Here is a 17,919-nt window from a genome sequence, read left to right as displayed (position 1 = left end):
ACCATTACGGTTGTCCTACTTTGCAGGGTCGGCGTTTCCACAGGAACCTTCCACTTGGGAAGAGATACAGGAGATGCCAGCTGCAGAAGCCAGTCTCTGGAGGAAGGCCGCGCAGGAGGAGATGGATGCACTGCATCAGAACAAGACCTGGACACTCACTGAGCTGCCTCCTGGTAAGAAGGCCATTGGCAGTAAATGGGTTTTCAAGGTTAAGAAGGGGTCAGAAGGAGAAGTGCAGCGCTACAAAGCTAGTCTTGTAGCACAGGGATTTTCACGGCGTTTTGGTGAAGACTATGATGAAGTTTTTGCACCAACGGTGAGGTACAGCAGCGTAAGAATGCTTTTAAGCATTGCAGCCTCCAAGAAAATGAGGGTGAAACACATAGACATTGCTACCGCTTTTCTACATGGGCAGATTTCTGAAGAAATTTATATGAAACAGCCCAAAGGTTTTGTAAAACCACATGAGGCACATGTAGTGTGCAAACTCCAGAAAGGACTTTATGGACTTAAACAGGCTGCTAGAGCCTGGAACCAGAAGTTGCATAAAATGCTGACGCAACTTGGGTACAAGCAAGGCGACGCTGACAAGTGCTTGTACAGTAAGTCAAATAATGGACAATTCTCATATATCCTAGCATTTGTTGATGACCTATTATTGCCACAGCAAGTGAGAAAGACTATACACAGATAGTAAAACACCTTAGCAAAGAGGTGGAGGTCAAGGAGCTAGGAGATGTCCAGTACTACCTCGGAATCCAGGTGGAAAGAGAAGAGGACGGCTCATTTCTTCTCAGCCAAAGACAGAAGATCCACGAGCTAATTGAGCACATGCAGATGCAAGACGCACATCCAGTTGCTACACCGATGGCCACTGACTTCCTAAAGAATCAGCAGGATTCAAAGCAGTTGCCAGACAACAATGACTACAGGTTGGCGATTGGTAAACTTTTGTATTTAGTTACCACATGTAGACCTGACTTAGCTAATGCTGTGGGGATTCTTAGCAGAAAAGTGAATTCTCCCACTGAGCATGATTGGGCAGGTGTAAAGAGGGTGGTGCGATATTTGAAGGGTACCATGAATTGTAAATTAAGGTTACCAGCCGTCAGAGACCCTAAGTTGGTTGGGTATACTGATGCGGATTGGGCTGGGGATAATGCTGATCAACAAGTGGTCATGTTTTCATGTTTGGGGATGGACCTGTTTCATGGGGCAGTTATAAACAGAGCTGTGTAGCATTATCTTCCACAGTATCAGAATACGTTGCAGCAACAGAAGCCTGCAGAGAGATCGCCTGGCTTGATCAACTCATAAAGGACTTTGGGTTGGTGAGAAAAGGGCCTGTCAGCTTGCTGGAGGACAATCAAAGTTGCCTGAAGCTGACACAGAGTGAGAAGTTCCTGGCCAGAACAAAACACATTGGGGATAAATACCACTACATACGCCAGATGATCCAGGATGGACTTGTGGAACTATCCTACTGCAGCACCCAAGAGATGACTGCTGACATCCTGACGAAACCCCTACCAAGAGAGAGTTTCCAGAATCTACGTGTCAAGCTGGGACTCTGGGTGGTTGAATAAAGTTGTTTATGTTTTGTGTATGTTGTATTGCCTGAGAAGGGGTATGTGGGATGTAAACACAGGAGCAGTCAATGACAACATTCCTAGAGTGTACATGTTAGAACATGGGGAGGGATGTCTGTCTAGCAAACAGGTAAACTTCCTGGGGACGGATTTCCTCTGGGTGTGGCCTCACCTGTGCAGGTAAATGATAAAAGCACAGGGCAGGCAGCCATCTCTCTCTCTTGCCTCTTGCCTCTCTGCCATCTTCATCTTCTGAAGGAGCAACATGCCCTCTTGGCTCTCAGCCAAGAGAGGACAGTACTATCTTCCTATAAGATAGTTTTTAAGTGTATGTAACCTTTTTAAGCCTGCCTACCTTCTGGGATCATATTGTGAACAGAACGTGAGTAAACTCTTTTATACTTTTATAAAGACTGTGTCATGTCTTGTATTTTAAGAGGGAACAAAGGGGAAATTACCAGAGTAATTATTATAGAGGTTCTAGCGAACCTGTGCAAGCGTTACCGTTGCGAACTTAAAGGGGAATGTCTATAAACTCTGCTGATATTTTGGGAACTTGTTAGCACAAGTTGGATAAGGATATAATTAGTCAATATATCCTCTCCTGCACCCCAGAACATTCCCACAAAATTATTATTATTATTATTATTATTGAAAAAAATCAAACTTTACATGTGCCCTGCGTGAAACCCCTTGGATGTTGTTGTTTAGTCGTTTAGTCATGTCCAACTCTGTGTGACTCCATGGACCAGAGCACACCAGGCACTCCTATCTTCCACTGCTTCCAGCGGTTTGGTCAAACTCATGTTAGTAGCTCTAGATGTATCTGCCTGCAAAACAGAAACTTTTCTTCAAGTGTATTTACATCTATGCTGCCCGTCTCATCCTGAGGACTCCCAGGCTTCTTCCTTAAAGAAGCAGCACACAACAGTTGCCTTCTTTATGTACAAAGCTATTCCTTTCTTCATGTGAAGACAGCTTGAAGCTTTAACACAGCCTGTCTCAGACTGTTCGTCAAGCCACAATGAGGTTCCTCACTCAGGCCCAAAAATCTTTGGTCCTTTCTTCACTGCTGGGGCAGCTGGTCAAAAAGAGGAAACCATGGACAGTTCAAGCTACCAAACAGAAATGTCTTAAGTGGCACTACACTAGCTAGAGAGTCAGGTGATCATGGGGAACCAATAACATTTTGCTTCCACAAAGTCTTCATGGCTTCTTGGTGCCCTTCAGTCTGAGCAACAAGTTGATCAGCAAGGGCACTCACTTCCATATTGACTCTTATTAGGCAATCTCCATGCCTGCCTTTTTACCCATCAGCCTCTCACAACTTGTCCTATTGTCTCATATAATGCTTCACCTCTTGGCCTTCTGCTCTGGTTTTGGCATTTTGCCTGGACTTCACAGCCAGTTGCCCCATCTGTCTTGGCAGCTTGAGCCCTCCGCTATTTCTGGAGCCTGGTTACGTCACATTCCCAGAGCAGAGTATTTGAGAGTTGGGAATGTAACATAGGGAAGGACCCTGGAAGCTGCCTTGTAGAAAGCCAGGTCATTGGTCCATCTATTTAAGTATCGTCAACATGATCCAGCAGTGGCTTTGTAGGGATTGGGGCAGGAGTCATTCCAAGCCCTACCTGGAGATACCAAGGGATTGAACCACCTGGGCCTTTTTACATTCAAAGTATGTCTTCTACAACTCAGCTACAGCCCTTTCAGCAATCTACTTTTAAAACTTAACATCTATAACTATCTCATCCTTTTAGACATACTTGTCCCGACTCCAACTTAGAACAATAGTCAAATGAGACCACAGAACTGGACTCAATTAATGTGCCATTTTAATAGCTCAACTGTGAGTACAGTGGAATAAATTCAAGGTTGGTTGGTTGGTTAACTGCACAAAACTATAAAGATGCCAGATCACTTAGTTTTGGGAGCTTCTTCTTCTTCTTCTTCTTCTTTTACAATCAAGTGGCATTTTTTTTGCTAAATAAGTAAGTAAATACATACATACATACATACATACATACATACATACATACAGTGGCCTTTTCATAGCATAGCTCTGTTATTCCTTTAATGGTCAGGGCAAAAGAACAGTACAATCCCCATGAAGTTAAGCCCTTTCTTAAATAGGGCTCAATCAACCAATCAACCAATCAATCAATCAATCAATCAATCTTTATTGCAGTCAAAGACCAGACAGCAAAGTTAACAACAGCAGCAGCAACAACAACATATGCCACATCTGCATGAAGAAGCAGATGTAATTAAAAATTCCCTATAAACTTATTTACATTAAAAATAACACTCCTTCAGCTAAAATCTGTATTCCAGAGATTAAAATTAAATGGGGGTGTTATTTACAAAGGGCAGGAGGGCAGCTGACCACGCTCACTCCACTTCTGCTTATTCCTCAGAAGCACCTCTGAAGGCCTCTCCTGGAGAGTTTTTTTTACTGGCTCTCTAAGGTGAGGAGACTGCAAATCTTGGGGTTTTTTTAGGTGGAGACACTATGAACATAATTAATGCTTTCAGAACCTTGAGGCAAGATTGCTTTAATGCACTCTATGCAGGTCTGCATAATGGCTATCCAAAAGCTTTAGTGACTCACATCCTGACAACAAGGGACAATGCCAGGAGGATATTGTCATGGATCTAGGGTACCAGAGTCTTGTTAGTTAATGGTAGAAATTAATAAACAGCAGTATTTCATTAATATTTGGGACATGAAGGGAAATACAAGCTGCATAACTGCGGCAGGCAAGAAATTCCTGGGTTAGCTTATGCGAACTAGCCTGGCTGGGTAGCTAAGTGCAGAGCCATTGAGAAACAATGGGGAGCCAGGTGCTGGACTGTTTAAGACAATTGGCAATGCAAAGGCCATCCCTCCCTTCTGCTGGGAGGAGTGGACTAAAAAACGGAGATTTCAAAGGTTGCCAAGGTGACAGTGGGGGGCATGATGTCACAGGAAAATTTGTCCTTTTTGAAATCTAAATGTGTTCTGGGAACAAGGAGGAGGAAGTCGGCAGAACCATATTGGCACTGGCTGGAGGAGGTTGCACCAAGAGCCTGGGAGTCATGACTGACTACTGCTTTGGACCCAAGCTTGCTGAAGCTATGAGAGGGGCAAGGAGCAACACGCTTGGGGTATAATGTTCAGCACCCCCTCCACTGAAGACTCCAGGTGTAAATACGTGTTACAGTAAACCACATTTCTTAAAGACACTAGCTTCCACTGTGCCTCGATTTTCCCAATGGAAACAAAACCCTGGGAGAGCTCCTGAAACAATTTTATGGTAACAATTTTATTCTACTGCTCCGGCATCTGCACTTGTCTCTCCTTTGCAAATGAAGCAACATGAAACCAACATTTCATGCATCAAGTTTCACAGGGCACAGTATTTTCTTGAGTTCAGTCTGTACGTGCTTTAAAATAATAATTTTAAAAGCTCCAGTGAATATCAAAGAGAGGATCTTTTCAACTTTTTGCTTCAGGTGCAAAAATGTCTAGGGTTAGAAATGAAAATTAAGTTTCTAGGTTTTATTCTAAGCAAATTAACACACCAATTTATTTCCCACCCCATCCCCAATTTCTTTATGTTTCAGTCTGATTCACTCTGACCTGTTAGGAGGAGAGATATACTGTAAATTAAATTGAAATATATAAATAAAAGATGGTGCAAAACCAGCTGCAGCTCCACAATGATGTCTCAGTCAGATTTCCGCATTCTTTGGTAGCTTTCAGGTTGGATTATTGCAATCTGCCTTTGAAGATAATTCAGAAGCTGCTTGTGTGCTTGCTGGAGCTGAGGGTCCAGAACTTAGCACACTTGTTTCAGCACAATTGCACTGACTGCATTTTAGCTTTTAAACACAATTCAGAGTGCTGACTATTACTGTGGTAATGATCTAGGGTGTGGTGGCTTAAGGCTGCAAAGGGCTTTATAGTTTAATCTAACACTTAAAGGTAAAAATAAAGGACCCCTGGACGGTTAAGTCCAGTCAAAGGCGAATATGGGGTTGCGGCGCTCATCTCGTTTCAGGCCGAGGGAACCGGCGTTTGTCCGCAGACAGATTTCCAGGTCATATGGCCAGCAGGACTAAACCACTTCTGGAGCAACGGAACACCGTAATGGAAACCAGAGTGCACAGAAACACCGTTTACCTTCCTGCCACAGTGGTACCTATTTATCTACTTGCACTGGCATGCTTTCGAACTGTTAGGTTGGCAGGCACTGGGACAGAGAAACGGGAACTCACCCCGTCACGGGGATTCGAACTGCCATCCTTCCGATCAGCAAGCTCAAGAGGCTCAGTGGTTTAGACCACAGCGCCACTTAAAACAACTATATTAAATACTGCTTTTCAAACAGTGCAAAACTCTGATGCGCTATAGCATTACTTGTTATTCTCATTTGATGTTCCATGATTTTTTGGGATGGATTTGCTGTAAGTGTCTGCCCACTTTTCTTTGTTTGCAATATGGCACAAGCTAGATAACGTTCAGAATAATTGTTCGATTTTTGATTACGTGGGCAAACTCAGTTTATTTATATACTGCATTTTCCACAAATACTTTGTGCTCAAAGCAGTTCTCAGAATATTATATATATTCATATAACATGTACAGTATGTCTAAAAAGATCATCAGGACAAAAAAGCATACATTGAAAGAGAACCTTACAAAGACACAACATAAAATCATTAAGAAGCAAAATGGCCATGGGGTGCTTGCAGCCAATGCTAGTGGGGCGGTATGTTCCCCAAGCACTCAGACCCAGAAAACACAAGCAAGGTGTCCACCCCAGAACACAGACCAATAAGTGTCCACATCTGGACAGCTCCCCCAGCAGCTGTGTGATTCTAGACCCAAGATATGGGCAAGCCTGGCTGGTGTGTAGAACCACCAGTGCACCCCTTGGACAGAACTCTCCCATATATTGGCAGAAACCGAAGAGATAATTTAATTACAATAACAGAATAATCCTAAGAAATGAAAGAATACATTACAACAACCAGGCTCTCCCCACCATGTGTGTGTGTGTGTGCGCGCACACACACACACACACACACACACACACACACAGCCTATAGCCCCCAACCCCATCAAGCCCTGGCCAGTGCAGTAAATGGTCAGGAAGACAGGAGCCACATACATAATTCTTAAGAAGGATGTAGGCAAACTGGTGAGCAATGAAGATAACAAAGAGGTTATCAATTGTTCTATGTATGAGGAAGGTTAATGCATCAGGCATTGTGCATTGGGTCATTCTTCAGGTGCCTTTAAAACACCGAGGCTACAATTAAACAATACAGACAGAACTGTGCCTGCACCAAGGTCAACAAGCAACTCTGGCTCAATAGGCAGAAGATGCTCTCTTAACAATTGGTCATCCCTGTACTCAGCCTGGAGGTGTCAACATAGCCAAGGTCATCAACTCTGCTACATTAGTCATTTTCTTCACCAAATAAGGAGAAGCACAGGAGGATGAAGAATGCCTGTTCAACTGTTGTCATAAAGAAAAAGTTATTTCCTGACGCATCCTTTCTTTCTGTCTTTACTTTTACCCTCCAGAAGCATCTATGTTATAAATTAATTACTGCCATCTGAATTGGTGAGAGCCAACAAGGCCTGCCACTGTGATTGACACCTTGCCTACATGTAATTTAAGCATTGCTGGATCTGTTTCATTAGGGGATGGGGTGCAAAATAAGAGTCAACATTTCTTATGAATTTGGGATCTGGCCAGCTTTTGAAATTTAGATTTTGAGGTGTAGATTTCTCACTGTTGCTATTTCCTAGGGTTCCGCGGTATGTGCCTCTTGAGCATGAAAGTTCCATTTAGTTCTCAAGGTTAGTGGTAGCTAATAGAACTACCTTCCATATATAAAGCCTTGCATTGCAAGCTAAAGGCAAAGTAAATCTCACCTTAGGTTGGACCAGAAAGTTCTGCTCCCATTCCCCAAAGATGTATGATATTGACAGTGTGGGGCTTGGGTTCCACGTCACCCAGAGCTCCTCTAGGCCCTAGTAAAGGAGTCGAGGGCAGGGCACCTGAGGAGAACCACAAAATGGTGTCACCCACTCCACGTTCCTCAGAAGAAGGGGAATCAAGATCTCAATCCGGCTCTGCTGCCTGTGTGGATCCTGCCACCTGGGGCAGTCACCTCACATTGCCTCTTTGGTCTTGGTCTAAGGGAACCCCCCAGTTATTCAGATAATGGATAACTTCCCCCCATTAAATTGACTGATCCCTTTCCCCCTGGCACTCCCTGAAGTGTTGCTAGGTATTCTAAGCTCAGAGAGGGATGTGGATGTGAATTGCCCAGCAACTGGCAAGAGCTGTGTGGTCTGCCCTCTTTCATCACTGCTTCGTTCCCACACTTGTATAGACTAATCTTGTTGCTGTTTAGTCGTTTAGTCGTGTCCGACTCTTCGTGACCCCATGGACCAGAGCACACCAGGCACTCCTGTCTTCCACTGCCTCCCGCAGTTTGGTCAAACTCATGCTGGTAGCTTGGAGAACACTATCCAACCATCTCGTCCTCTGTCTCCCCCTTCTCCTTGTGCCCTCCATCTTTCCCAACATCAGGGTCTTTTCCAGGGAGTCTTCTCATCTCATGAGGTGGCCAAAGTATTGGAGCCTCAGCTTCAGGATCTGTCCTTCCAGGGTGCACTCAGGGCTAATTTACTTCAGAATGGATAGGTTGGATCTTCTTGCAGTCCATGGGACTCTCAAGAGTCTCCTCCAGCACCATAATTCAAAAGCATCCATTCTTTGGCGATCAGCCTTCTTTATGGTCCAGCTCTCACTTCCATACATCACTACTGGGAAAACCATAGCTTTAACTATACGGACCTTTGTTGGCAAGGTGATGTCTCTGCTTTTTAAGATGCTGTCTAGGTTTGTCATTGCTTTTCTCCCATGAAGCAGGGGTCTTTTAATTTCGTGGCTGCTGTCACCATCTGCAGTGATCCTCAGTAGCATGTTGGACGCCTTCGCATATGTACCGTATTTTTCGCTCTATAAGACGCACCAGACCACAAGACACACCTAGTTTTTGGAAGAGGAAAACAAGAAAAAAAATATTCTGAATCCCAGAAGCCAGAACAGCAAGAGGAATCACTGCGCAGTGAAAGCAGCAATTCCTCTTGCTGTTCTGGCTTCTGGGATAGCTGCACTCCATAAGACGCACACACATTTCCCCTTACTTTTTAGGAGGGAAAAAGTGAGTCTTATAGAGCAAAAAATACGGTATTTGGAAATAGGTCTCAAAGAGTATGCCCTGGCCCTCCCTTTCCCATTTTGAAATCCAAAAACTACCAACTAACCATGAATTTCCTTCTTTTTAAAAAACAAATCAAAACAAAAGCCAACAGCCAACAACCCAAAACTCCCCACAGTTTACAGATTTCTGTTTATATCAGTGGGCAGCTTTGCTTTGTAAGAAGTCAAGGTCAGAAGCAAAAGGAGGAGGTGTGGGGAAGAAAGGAAAAACAGAGCATGTAGCCAAAACTTTTCGTCCTTTCCCTTACATTCTGAACATCTGGTTCCCATGAGCCACTTGGCTAATCCTAATGTTTAATTCTTTGATGTCCCCTAAATCTCCGAATCGTTTCTGTTCCCAGACCTTCCAAAGCCTTAATCTTCACCACTGTCCTTTGCTTCCCAGGCAGAATCAAAGCGCTCTTCTCACCTCCCTCTGCTCAAGTTGATATCTTAGCTTCTTCTTCCTCTTATATTTGAGAAAGAAAGGGGGAAACAGGGAGATTTTGTTGTGCTATTTTTGACATTCTAAGACCGGGGCTGTGATGGTGTTTTACCGGCCTTTGAGAAGAGAATGAGGGGTAATAGGCAGGGTCTCTATGCCCTCCCACCCTAACGCATTCTGACAGCAATTCTGTTGCTACAGAATGTCCCCTTATGCCTTTTGCCTTTAGGTTGACAACTTGAGGAGCCAAATATTGTTTCCCAGGAGGCCAAACTTGGCCCAAGGCCTTTCAGTTGTTAACTGGCCCTAAAATAACAACACTGAGGGGCTCTTCTCTCACCTCTACAGGAAAATGCTGTTATCATGCTCTTTATCTGAAAGATGCAGCAATAGCCCCTTCGTCATCTGCTAGTGACCAACAATGGGGAACAAGGGAGCATTTATTTAGGTCTGTATCCATTTGGAGGGTGGGGTGGAGTTCTGGCACTATAGAACTATAGATGTCAGGGGTGCCAACTTTAATAAAATATTGTGGGGGCCCAGGTAAGGCCCACCCACATAATCAATCACATGATGCAGTGCACACACAACATTTGAATGGGAATGCCCATCAACTATTTGGGGGCCCGTCCCCCTCAAATGTTTTATTGTGGGGACCAAAGTCCCCACGGCCCCTAGGAGTTGGCTCCTATGGCAGCTGTTATTTTTAAGATGCAAGGACTGATTCCATACAATTCTGTTCACTGAGCGCCAGTTCTGATTTGTGTGCTGGAAAGTTTTATGGTGTTGTATCAAACAAGAGCTATCCTGCACTTTCCAAAGTATTTTCCCATCGCAAAAAATCCAATGGGGGGCAGGGCAGGTGTTTGCTCCAAGTGGGCAACCTGAATTTGCTGGTATGCGCTGTGGTCTAAACCACAGAGCCTAGGGCTTGCCAATCAGAAGGTCGGCAGTTCAAATCCCCGTGACGGGGTGAGCTCCCATTCCTCGGTCCCACTCCTGCCAACCTAGCAGTTCAAAAGCACGTCAAAGTGCAAGTAGATAAATAGGTACAGCTCCTGCGGGAAGATAAACGGCGTTTCCGTGCGTTGCTCTGGTTCGCCAGAAGCGGCTTAGTCATGCTGGCCACATGACCCGGAAGCTGTACGCCGGCTCCCTCAGCCAATAAAGCAAGATGATCGCCGCAACCCCAGAGTCGGCCACGACTGGACCTAATGGTCAGGGGTCCCTTTACCTTTAACTGAATCCCGCCCCAAAATATGACTGCTCAGGAAGCAGCTCAAGTCTCTCTAGTCCCCAACCTGGTGCCCTTGAAGACCTTCCTTGTGTACCCAATTTGAACACCAGGCAATAGGAGTCCCTGGAGCCCTAAATAACTTCTGCCTCCCCACCCCTTTAGTGCACCCTAACTTAGATTCCTATTGCTTCTAACTTATTTCTCCATTCCTGGAATCTCCTTAGTTTGCTCTTTCTTTCCCCCTAGCAACCAGGATTCATCCTTCCTGAGGTGGGTTCATCTAGGATAAAGAACCCCCTTAGGAGTTATTTCTGTAAATACTACTATTATGCAAAACAAAAAAAAATCCTTCCAGTAGCACCTTAAAGACCAACTAAGTTAGTTCTTGGTATGAGCTTTCGTGTGCATGCACACTTCTTCAGATACACTGAAACAGAAGTTTCCAGACCCTTCTTTATAGTGAGAAGGTGGGGAGGGGTATTACTCAGAAGGGTGGTGGGAATGGGTGATTGGCAGATAGCTGTGATGAGCCTGTTGACGAGTCTTAACGACTGCAATAGGTCTTACAGGAAAAAGCAAGGGGTGAGAAGGTGAAAAATGGCTTTTGTCATGTATAATGAGATAAGAATCCAATGTCTTTGTTCAGACCAGGTCTCTCCATGGTTTTAAGTTTGGTAATAAGTTGCAATTCAGCAGCTTCTCTTTCCAGTCTATTTCTGAAATTCCTTTGTAGTAAAACAGCTACTTTGAGATCTTGTATAGAATGTCCTGGGAGATTGAAGTGTTCTCCTACTGGTTTCTCTGTCTTGTGATTCCTGATGTCCGATTTAAGTCCGTTTATTCTTTGGCGTAAGGTCTGGCCTGTTTGTCCAGTATAGAGAGCTGAAGGACACTGTTCAGTGTATCTGAAGAAGTGTGCATGCACACGAAAGCTTATACCAAGAACTAACTTAGTTGGTCTTTAAGGTGCTACTGGAAGGAATTTTTTTTTGTTTTGACTATGGCAGACGAACACGGCTACCTATCTGTAACTGGTATTATTATGCAGTAAGTGTAGGTGGATTTTAAAGACCCCCATTCCCATGAAAGTGTGAAAACTTTGCAAAGAACCTTAGGCATGTCTCCTGCTGTGCGGAAGCTAAAGAACACATTAAGAATTCACCATATAGTTAACATACATTACAATGGTACACACATCTACTTTAAAGTAAGTTTATTTGTGTTTAATGAGACTTACTCCCAGGTAAGTGAGTACAGGATGGCAGCCTAGGCTTTGTTTTAGATTTGGCATTGAAGGAAAGAGGTTTCTTGTGTCTTTAACAGCTGCATGGCAGGCAGAAATCCAAGAATTTGTGTTAAGCCTTCTATAGTATGGAAATATAATTATGAGGATAGCTTCACCTTGATAGCACTCTCTCTAGTTTTGTGTTACGCAATGCCCTTGATAGCATCCATGTTGTGTTGTGACATGCTTTCCATGACAATCGTACCGTGACTGGCACCCATACACTCTCTCAAAATTGAAAACATGGCCATTGGTGCTGAAGGGTTGCAACCCCCAATTTAGAGGTGCCACGATCCATATTCTGAACTGTATAAAAGGTAAAGGGACCCCTGACCATTAGGTCCAGTCATGACCAACTCTGGGGTTGCGGCGCTCATCTCACTTTATTGGCCGAGGGAGCCAGCGTACAGCTTCCGGGTCATGTGGCCAGCATGACTAAGCCGCTTCTGGCGAACCAGAGCAGCGCACAGAAACGCTGTTTACCTTCCCACTGGAGCGGTACCTATTTATCTACTTGCACTTTGACGTGCTTTCGAACTGCTAGGTTGGCAGGAGCAGGGACCGAGCAATGGGAGCTCACCCCGTCGTGGGGATTCGAACCGCCGACCTTCTGATCGGCAAGTCCTAGGCTCTGTGGTTTAACCCACTGCGCCACCCGCATCCCTTCTGAAGTGTATATTTCCCCCCAATCCTGAGCCACTGTTTTGAATCTGACTTCTCTTGGTGAACTTAGAGGTTGCAGCAAGAAGAAAGAGAGAGGGTGGCGATGAGGCTGAGGCTGAACCTTGCCCACTCTGTGGCTTGGGTCAGAGAGACCCATGCCCAAATCACTGGGTGACCTGACCATAGTCCTGCTACTCCCCCTTCCCCTCACTGAGCCGACCTCACAGGGCAGTTGTGTGTACATGGTGGGGGGAGATATATGAACCATTGCGTGAAGTCCTGGGTTCTTTGGAGGGAGGCTGGGATACAAGCACAATAATCTCAAATAAACAAAGTCTGAATAAACAGCTTCTAAAGTAATCTTGGGTATTCTACATTTGCATAAGCCAGCATATAATGTACCCATTTCTGCCACCAGCCCTCTCCCGGCTTGGTTCCTCTCTCCCCACAGGATTCTGAGCTTTTAGAAGCGCAGGCAACCATAGCCTTGAAAATACCCTTCAAAAATTAAAGGATTGAATTAATGTAGGAAATACTGATTCGGGAAAAAGGCTACGTTTTCCCACTAGTGAAAGTCCTCTTCCTCTGCCATAAAAAGGGCTTATGATTCTCCCCAATTAAAGAGCTGTTGGTGTCCCCTCCCCCGCCCCTTGCCACCTGCAAAGTTCCTATTTTTCAGCCTTCACGGGAGAAAGACATCCTGTTTTTGTGTCCCTTTTCGCCTTTTGGAGGAGACTCTATTTCCTAGTCATTGTGGGCTTTTTTACTTTGAAATTTCTCTGGCAAAGGAGATACTTGGCAACTTTGTTAAGACTGTTCCATCAGTCTCCTGGATCCATTAAACCGCACTCTCCTACTGCACACAACCACCGACCCAAGATTACAACAATCATAGAATTTTAGAGTTGGAAGGGACCACTAGGGTCATCTAGTCCACCCCTGCAAAGCAGGAATCTTTTGCCCAACATAGGGCTCAAACCCTGAGATTAAGAGTCTCGTGCTCTGCCAAATGGCCCATTGTAGGAGCTAAATAACACTTAGTTTCGCACAGTGCTTTTTAGAGCATTAAAAACACTTCACACGTATTATGTCACAGACTCAGCAACCCTGTAGGGTAGGACAAGACCTGCCAAGGAAAACAAAGAACTTATTTATGTATCCTACAACGGCGGCAAGAGTCTTGATAGCACAAGGGTGGAAGAATGAGGAAATCCCAACGAAAGAAGAGTAGCAAGAAAAATTGATGAGCTACACAGAGCTGGCTAAATTGACGTACAAACTGTGGGACAAGGACAACTGCGACTTTAAGGAAGAATGGGAGCATTCTACAATTTATCTAAAAAGACAGCAAAATGATTGGACTCCTTGGCAGGTTTTGAATAATCATACACAAATTTATTAGTTGGTAACATGGTAGATAGATAATGTAAGGATATGTATAATTTTATAACATGCGGAGAATAATATGTGCTGAGAAATCAGAGAGGGGAGCTGAGGGAAGTCTCGGGAGGGGTTGAAGGGGGGAAAAGGGGGGAAATAATGAATATGATATGTTTTGATAATTTGTTATGTTGAAATTGTCAATAAAAACCTTTTAAAAAAAACAACAACAACCCTGTAGGGTAGACCCCATACTGCAAATTAAGGAATTGTAGAATCATAGAGTTAGAAAGGATCTGAAGGGCCTCCTAGTCCAGCCCCCTGCAACCGTCATATTTGCAATCCTGGGATTTGCAGGAGGGAGAGAGAGAGAGCGAGAGAGAGCGCGCGAGCTGGCTGACTTGGGTGGGTAGGTGAGGGAAAACTTTTGCCTTCCTTTCCTCCCTCCTCCTGTTATACCCCTCTCCTGCATTCTTAGCCAGCTGCTTCTCTGCACACCCCTCTCCTGCTCCGTGTCCCTTCTGTGTTTTTCCTTCCCTCCCCACTTAAAATGTGGTAAAAAAAGAATGGATCCACATGGATCCTCAGGATCTTTGCATTGGGTCAGCCCAAATTCACCATCAGATCACATAGCATGTCCATGGCTACAGCCTGCCCCCCCCAAAATCACGCACCCACTGTTGCCTGGGGCTGCAGTGGTGCAAAAACGTGGTTACAAAACATGGATCCACATGGATCCTCAGGATCTTTGCATTGGGTCAGCCCAAATTCACCATCAGAGCACATAGCATGTCCATGGCTACAGCCTGCCCCCCAAAAATCACGCACCCACTGTTGCCTGGGGCTGCAATGGTGCAAAAACCTGGTTACAAAAAATGGATCCACATGGATCCTCAGGATCTTTGCATTGGGTCAGCCCAAATTCACCATCAGAGCACATAGCATGTCCATGGCTACAGCCTGCCCCCCCAAAATCACGCACCCACTGTTGCCTGGGGCTGCAGTGGTGCAAAAACGTGGTTACAAAACATGGATCCACATGGATCCTCAGGATTTTTGCATTGGGTCATCCCAAATTCACCATCAGATCACATGTCTGTGGCCACAGCATGAAGCACAAAAATGATACATCCACTGTTTCATTCAGAATGTTTTTTCCCCTTGTTTTCCTCCTCTAAAAACGATGTGCGTGTTATGGTCAGGTGCGTGTTATAGAGCGAAAAATACGGTAGTTATATTATGCTTTGTAAAATCACAAAATTATGTTGGTATTTTTTATTTTCCTTGTTTGATGATAGTTACCTTTTAAAATACATTCAGTAATGAGTTAAAACAAATAATTATTACGGTAGTAAAAGAGGCGGCGCGAGTAGTTTTGCTCGGTGCGTGCGACTGGCCCAGCCCCTCTTTCCTTTTCCTCTCTTCTGCTCTCCCGCCGGGCGCCTGAGGGAGAGTTACTTAGCGGTTCTGAGGAGCCGCTGTTGTTTCGGCAGGGGAAAAACCGCCGCCCGCGAACCGCCGAGCTCCCTCTCTCTTTCCAGCCTCTCTCTCTCTCTCTCTCTCTCTCTCTCGCGCGCGCGCTATGGCCAAGGAGGAGGAGAAGCCCTTCAGCCAGTCTATGGCCGAGTGGCGGAGGTTCATCTACAACCCCAACAGCGGCGAGTTCCTGGGGCGAACGGCCAAGAGCTGGGGTGAGGAGGGCGAGCGAGCGCGCGCGCGCGGGGAAGGGAGGGGAGGGGGCGGCCGGCACGAGGGGCGGTGGGAGGCGAGGCGCGGCGGGCACTTGCCTTGCCCACCACGCATCTCTCTCCTTCTCGGTCTCTCTCCCTCAGCTGGCGAGGGGGCCACGAGGCGGGCGGCAGCAGCAGCAACGGGCCGGGAGCGGATCTTATAAAACTTCCCGGGGCAGGACCCCAGTATGGGCCCCCCCAATATTTTTTATAAGTCGGCGCCCCTGATTACACACAACAAGTGGTGGTGAGGCATATTTAATGTAGTGCTTTTGTGGACCTGTGATTTTAGAACATGTGCGACCAGAAAGTATATGTACAAAGGTATTGGAAAGGGTAGCATCTGAATGTGTGCATTGAAGGATGAGAAGCATGGATTTGTGTTAGGTGCCCTGGGCATGTCCAGACGACTTGAACCCATTTTAAGCCCCGTTAATGTCTATGGGAGAGTTAGGCACGTGCTCAAACTTTTCCCAATGGGAGTCCACAGTACTTTGGGCTACATTTCGCTGCTCTCTCTTGCATTCCCTGATTGTAGGCTGCCCCTTGCAAACAAGAGCAAGGCTGCATCTGGAACACCCTCCTAAAAATAAATTTAAAAAAATACAGCCCCGACCAGCGAACGATGCCCTTCTTTCTCCCTGGAGAGCTCGAGGTTTTTAGCAGTTTCTCGCCGCCTGGCCCTCGCTTTCCTCCTGCCTGCAAAGATCCGTCTGGCTGATGCTTCGCGTTTGCTCTCTGCTCTGCTCTCGACGGCGGGCTCCTTTCCCAAGCCAAATCTGTTCCGATATTTCAGGAGCAGCAGCAGCAGGAGGAGCCGACAGAGCAGGGGGACCCCCGCACCCCCCCCCGCTCTCTGATCCCTCTGCGGTCCAGCCAGGCGAGACTTAACCCTTCCGTCGCCGGCCCTATCCCAGCCGGAGCAGCTCTTCGCTCCAAAACAAGGCGGCGGCGGCGGCGGCGGCAGCAGCAGCGAGAAGTTCTTCTCCCCCGCGCCAGGCAAGAAGCAGCAGCCGAGCCGCAGCTCGAGAGAGAGACCCACGGCCAACCCCCCCCCCCCGCCCGGTGCGAGGCTCCCGGGCCAATCAGGGCCGCGCAGGGAGCCCGAGCGAGGACCCCATTGGCTGCGAGAGCCGCATCCCTCCAAGCGAGGCGGGCGGCGGCGGAGGGAGGCCGGCCGCCTTGTGCTCCGGGAGCCACTTTCCGCGAGGGAGCCGGCAGGTGAGGCGCTCCGAGGTGCCGGCAGCTTCCAGGAAGAGCCGCGGCCGCACTAAGAGCCCCAGCATGGGCGAGGGGGCGGCGGCGCGCCGCGGGGCTTGCCGCTTGCCGGGCGCCTTCTTCTCCCCGAGCCGGGGGTCCCTTCTTCCTCCCCCGCGGAGCCCGAAGGGAAGCAGCAGGTAGGGAGCGAAGGAAGGCAGGCAGGCAGGCAGGCAGGCGCCGGCTGCCCCGCCACTCCGCCCCAGCTCCGCCGTCCCCGCCCGCCCGCCCGCCCGCCTCTCCGCCGGAGGCAACCCCGACGCTCCGCGGGAGCCGCGCCGCCCGGGATGCGGACGGGCAGCGCCCGCGCGGCGGCCCGGCGGAGCCTGCGCCGGCCAGGACCTCGCGGGGCAGCTGCCCAGGGCCGCCGTCGATGCCTCCGCCCGTCGCGCCCAACTTCTCCCGGAAGGCCGTGAGGAGGCGAGCCAGGCGGCGGCGCCGGGATCCCGCGGTCGGCGGCCTCTCTGGATTGCGACGTGGAGTTGCGCCTCTCCGCCGCCTTCCGCGCCGGCCCTCCAGCGCTGCGGGGTAAGTCTCCAAAGTTCCTGCGAACTCTCCTTCGCCGGGGCTGCGCGGGCTGGGTCCGGCGGGGGGCAAAGAGGGCACGGGGCAGAGGAAGCGACCTGGGCACCGTCGGGGCGGGCAGCGTGGGGTGCCTAGGGATGGCGCACCGGTCTGTCTTGGAGTCCCAGGGATGGTGCACCCAGCAAGGGGGGGGGGCAGCTGGCAGGGCTCTTGCGCAGCAGCACCTGCGTGGTCCGAGTGCTCCCGGAGAGGCTGGGGATCCGGCCGTGGTAGGGATCGGGCCGCAGTTGGCTGCGGAGGATGGGGGACATGCGGGCGGATCGAGTCCACGGTTAATTGCCGCCCCCGGTTAGCTGGCACCCATCCCCAGCCAGGTCTGTGTCTGCAGGGCATGTTTTCCATTGGAGGTGGGCAGTGGTGTAGCGTGGGGGGTGCAGGGGGGCCGGCCGCACCGGGCGCAACATCTGGGGGTTAGGGTTAGGGGGCGCAAATCCACGGGTTAGGGGGCGCAAATCCACGGGTTAGGGGGCGCAAATCCAC

General features: G+C 47.8%; 1 protein-coding gene and 2 long non-coding RNA genes across 3 annotated transcripts in view; 2 read left to right on the top strand and 1 right to left on the bottom strand.

Moving 5' to 3' along the window:
• The window catches only part of LOC310846888, a 533,700-nt gene that overhangs the window by 48,377 nt on the left and 467,404 nt on the right, over positions 1-17,919 (top strand). The window lies entirely within an intron of this gene.
• The window catches only part of LOC310846893, a 417,489-nt gene that overhangs the window by 232,123 nt on the left and 167,447 nt on the right, over positions 1-17,919 (bottom strand). The gene's annotated exons all lie outside the window — the stretch shown is intronic.
• Positions 17,259-17,919, top strand: part of BRINP2 (BMP/retinoic acid inducible neural specific 2) — an 86,270-nt gene continuing 85,609 nt past the window's right edge. Inside the window, exon 1 of the mRNA XM_083743835.1 lies at positions 17,259-17,382. The gene's annotated coding sequence lies outside the window, so the exon portion shown is untranslated. The remainder of the gene's footprint in view (positions 17,383-17,919) is intronic.

Source organism: Podarcis gaigeae (assembly GCF_964106915.1).
Source record: "Podarcis gaigeae genome assembly, chromosome: 6".
NCBI lineage: Eukaryota > Metazoa > Chordata > Lepidosauria > Squamata > Lacertidae > Podarcis > Podarcis gaigeae.
Note: the sequence above shows the minus strand (reverse complement) of the source record. Positions and strands in the feature narration are given on the sequence as shown.